The sequence below is a fragment of the Triticum dicoccoides genome, chromosome 5A (genome assembly GCF_002162155.2).
Source record: "Triticum dicoccoides isolate Atlit2015 ecotype Zavitan chromosome 5A, WEW_v2.0, whole genome shotgun sequence".
Classification (NCBI taxonomy): domain Eukaryota; kingdom Viridiplantae; phylum Streptophyta; class Magnoliopsida; order Poales; family Poaceae; genus Triticum; species Triticum dicoccoides.
This window is the reverse complement of record NC_041388.1, coordinates 674,944,286-674,949,389: the sequence shown is the minus strand read 5'-3', so window position 1 is coordinate 674,949,389 and position 5,104 is coordinate 674,944,286.

Below are 5,104 nucleotides of genomic sequence, written 5' to 3'. Positions count from 1 at the left end.
TCTAGGGGCTAAGATTAAAGAAAAATTAATCATTAGCCCCCTCCCCCAAACAATCATATTTTCTGCTCTGCCCCCCTGCCGTTCTCTACTAGCTCCGCCACTTGTGAGGTCCTCCTGCTATTAGATCCTACAGGCTAATGGTTATTTTACTCTTGTTGTTGATCTTGATCTGATAAATGATAAAATGAAGAGCCCTGCTTCGGTATAAACCCTCTCACTAAACATATAAAGGGCAATGTGTACCTTTTGACAACCATGGTGGATACGTCGTACACTTCCCTATTCCTATTTAATTTCAAGTTTTTAACCTTCAAAAAAATAAGTGCGTGAAGTGAGACTGGGACTTGAGGGAAAGCAACCTTGTTGTGCATAGTTACTTCCTTTTTCCTTCTTCTTGTGCATCTCCTCTATCTATTTTCTTTGGATTTATCTTTTTTGTCCTTTTATTTTCCATTTGCTTAAATTCGTGTTTTCCTAAATCATGAACTTCTTCAAATTCGTGAACATTTTTCTAAATCCATAAAAAACATCTTAAATTCACAAACTTTTTTCAAGTCTATGAACATTTTTACAAAACGTTGAACTTTTTTCAAACTTCTGTGAACTTTTATTCAATCGATCAATTTGTTTCAATTTTGTAAACTGTCTCTAAATCCGTAAACTTTTTTTCAATTAATATGATTTTTTTCCATTTTCTTAATATTTTTCAAATTTGTAAACTTTTCTTCCAATCGATGAAATTGAAATATGCACAATTCATGAACTTTTTAAGTTTTAAAACTCCTGAAATCAAAATATTTAACATAATTTTTTTAAAAGTCATTTCTTTCAAAATTACTCAGAATGTGAATAGTTTTTTGGATTTGTGAACCATTTTCGAAAACTAGAACAATTTTTGAATCCCAAATAAAAATTTGACAAAGCGAACATTTTTGGAACATACAAATTTTTCTGAATTTTTAAACATTGATTAATAAATATGAACTCAATTGCATCGTGAACAAAATTTGGAAATTCTGAATTTTTAGAACATTGATTAATAAATATGTAAAAAATTGAAAATTCTTAACAATGTTTTTGAAGATGAAATATTTTGAAATTCTAAACATGAAATATTTCGAAATTCCAAACAAAAAATGAAATTCTGTATTTTTTGATTTTATGAAAAATTAAAATATAAATAGAAAAACTGAAAGATCAAAGAAAACAAAAAGGAAATAAAAAGAAACAGAAAAAAGAAAATATGAGAGAACATAAAAAGGAAGAAGAACGCAATTCAAGAACCTTCGGAAGGTTCCCAAGACCGGAAAAACCAAGCTGGCAAGGCTCCTTTTTATATCCACTAGCGCTTGGGCCAGCCCAACAGGCTCTCGACGGGAGCGATGCCGTCGCCTAGTTCGGCCAACGAGTAAGCTGGTGTTTTTCTATTTTTAGGGCTTCCTTCTCTTTTTTGTTAATTCATTGTTCTCCTTATTGAACTCTATTAGTGTTTTTGAAACCTGTTCGACAATTTGAAATATTGTTTGGAATCCCAAAGTAATTGTTTAAATTATAATTTTAAATTCTTTTTCTGTTTAAGTATTTATTAAATGCTTTAAAAAGCATTTTCAGTGTTCATTTCTATCCCTTTGTATTTCCTAATAATGTTAACAACCTAAAATAATACTTTTAAGCACCCATGTAATTATGATTTCAAATACCATTTTCTCTCAGACCTGGCGGATGCCTAGCATTGGCATGCCCACCTGCTGGCAAAAGTTGGGGTCGCTTCAAGAATGTTCAAAAAACATCATGTTCAACGTAAGGTGTTCGGGTAGGCCAAAAGGCTCCGTTTAAGTGCATGTTGTTTCTTAAAATCCGTAAAATGAGCCCAAAAAACATCATTGACTTGTATGACCAATTCAAGGAACCTTGCCAAGTTGTTTTCTTTTTGTGACAAATTTCACATTTTTTAAAGGTTTCTCGATCAAAAAGGTCGATAAATGGACGGACCTGTCGCAACTTGCATACGGTGTGACAAATCATTCAAACCATGCTTGCAAAAGTTTGGGTCATTTAAAGAATGTCCAAAACTAGACCATGTTCAACACACAATGTCGAATAAGGCCAAAATGCTTCGTTTGAGAGCATGTTGTTCGACATCCTTAAAAAGGCCCAAATTCTTTTTCATGGCCTTGTATGACTAATTCAAGGCACCGTGTGAATTTTATTTTATTTTTGACAGAATTTTGCATTTTAGGAGTTTTTCAGCCAAAATAGACCAATAAATAACCGGATGTGTCACAACATGCATACGGTGTCAGAAATCGCTCAAATTTGACATGGAAACCTACCATGGGCATGCCCACTTGCTTGAAAAAGTCAGGGTCATTTATCCATACTTCAAAAAAACACCAGTTAAGAGGAGTGTGTCAAACTAGGCCTGACGGGCGTATCCGAAAGCATGTACTTTTTACTATATTGAAAGCTTTGTTATTTGCAATTTCTGCCATTATCACTCAACACGAACATTTTCCCATGTCCTAGCCATTTCTAGAGTTTTGTCAAAAAAAATGGAATTTCAAAATATATGAATTTTTTAATGTGAAAACTTTTGCAAAATAAAATTCTCAACAGTTGCTAAAAAAATTGAACACAAATTATAAAGCACGTACTTTTTTCAAATCTACCAACTTTTGTTGAAAGCAAACATTTCATAAATTTCTGACAAAAAGAATTCAAAACCTGGAATATTTTTTGGAATTTCACAAAAAAACTAAAATTGTTAACAAAATTTGAAAACAAGAACATTTTTTGGTATTCCAAAAATATTTGAAAGTTTTTAGCAGGTTTCAAAATGAATAATAAAGTTCAAGAAGCAAAAAGTGAATTAACAGAAAAGTAGAAGAAAAGGGGGAAATAGAAAGAAAAAATGCTTAGGCCTTAGCCCAACTAGGCGACGGCATCACTCCCTTCGACTGGTTGTTGGGCTGGCCAAGTGTTCGTGGATTTGAAATTTTCCTCAATTTAAAAAAATGTTTACTAATTGATTTGTTTGTGCAGATTTTCAAAAAAGGTTCACTAAAAAGTAAGGGAAATTTCGTAAATTTGAAAAAGATTCACAAATTTGAGAAAAGTTCACGAATTTGATTGTTTAATTTTAAAAAGGTCACGTGTTTGAAAAAAGAAAGGATAACAAAAAGAAAAGAAAAACCCAAGTAAAAGAGGACAAAACCCAGTTCAAAAAACATGAAAAAACTGGCTTAAAAGTTCACGAAGTTACATTTCCACATAAGAAGCAAAAAAGGAAAGCATGTGAACATAACAACTAACCTATCTCGGTTGGTTACTAGAACTTGAAGTAATCCTTGAGGGTTGGAGTTTGAATCTCCCGTGGTGGACATTTCTTGAAGATTAAAAAGAAAGAGTGGTAGTGGTCAATACTAACTGCACCGTGTAAATGCTCCCTGGCCAAGTTTGTGTACTCGTCGAGGTTGAGTTGAGGGGGCAGCCCGTGCACTAATTGGGCTTTGAGGTGGCTATACACGAAAAAAGCTCGCTTTCTACTGAGGTTTGTTCTATCCTAAACCATTCCAGAATATTATTTGTTTCATATGAAGATTCCAAAAGCACAAAAAAAGTTTGTCGAGCCTTGTACTGGCGGTATGTTGATAACCCACAAGTATAGAGGATCGCAACAATTTTTGAGTGTAAAGTATTCAACCCAAATTTATTGATTCGACACAAGGGGAGCCAAAGAATAATCTCAAGTATTAGCAGCTGAGTTATCAATTCAACCACACCTGGAAACTTAATATCTGCAGCAAAGTGTTTAGTAGCAAAGTAATATGATAGTAGTTGTAACGGTAGCAAAAGGTAACAATAATAAAAGTAATGTTTTTGGTATTTTGTAGTGATGATAGCAATATCAACGGGAAAGTAAATAAGCGAAGAACAATATAAGGAAAGCTCGTAGGCAATGGATCGGTGATGGAGAATTATGCCGGATGCGGTTCATCATGTAACAGTCATAACCTAGGGTGACACAGAACTAGCTCCAGTTCATCAATGTAATGTAGGCATGTATTCCGAATATAGTCATACGTGCTTATGGAAAAGAACTTGCATGACATCTTGTCCTACCCTCCCGTTGCAGCGGGGTCCTTATGGAAACTAAGGGATATTAAGGCCTCCTTTTAATAGAGTACCTAAACAAAGCATTAACACATAGTGAATACATCAACTCCTCAAACTATGGTCATCGCCGGTAAGTATCCCGATTATTGTCACTTCGGGGTTAACGGATCATAACACATAATAGGTGACTATAGACTTGCAAGATAGGATCAAGAACACTCATATATTGATGAAAACATAATAGGTTCAAATCTGAAATCATGACACTCGGGCCCTAGTGACAAGCATTAAGCATAGCAAAGTCATAGCAATATCAAACTCAGAACATAGTGGATACTAAGGATCAAACCCTAACAAAACTAACTCGATTACATGATAGATCCCATCCAACCCATCACTGTCCAGCAAGCCTACGATGGAATTACTCACGCACGGCGGTGAGTATCATGAAATTGGTGATGGAGGATGGTTGATGATGACGATGGCGACGGATTCCCCTCTCCAGAGCCCCGAACGGACTCCAGATCAGCCCTCCCAGGAGGTTTGAGGGCTTGGCAGCAGCTCTATATCGTAAAACGTGATGAATTCTTCTCTCTGGGTTTTTTTGTCCCCGAAACACAATATATAGAGTTGGAGTTGGAGTCGGAGGAGCTCCATGGGGCCCACGAGGTAGGGGGCGCGCCCCCACCCTCGTGGACAGGTGGTGGGCCCCTGGCCTTCATCTTTTGCAGGTATTTTTTATATTTTCCTTGCTCCATGAAGTTTCAGGTCATTCCGAGAACGTTTGTTTCTACACATAAATAACACCATAGCATTTCTGCTGAAAACAGCGTCAGTCCGGGTTAGTTCCATCCAAATCATGCAAGTTAGAGTCCAAAATAAGGGCAAAAGTGTTTGTAAAAGTAGATACAACGGAGACGTATCAACTCCCCCAAGCTTAAACCTTTGCTTGTCCTCAAGCAATTCAGTTGACAAACTGAAAGTGATA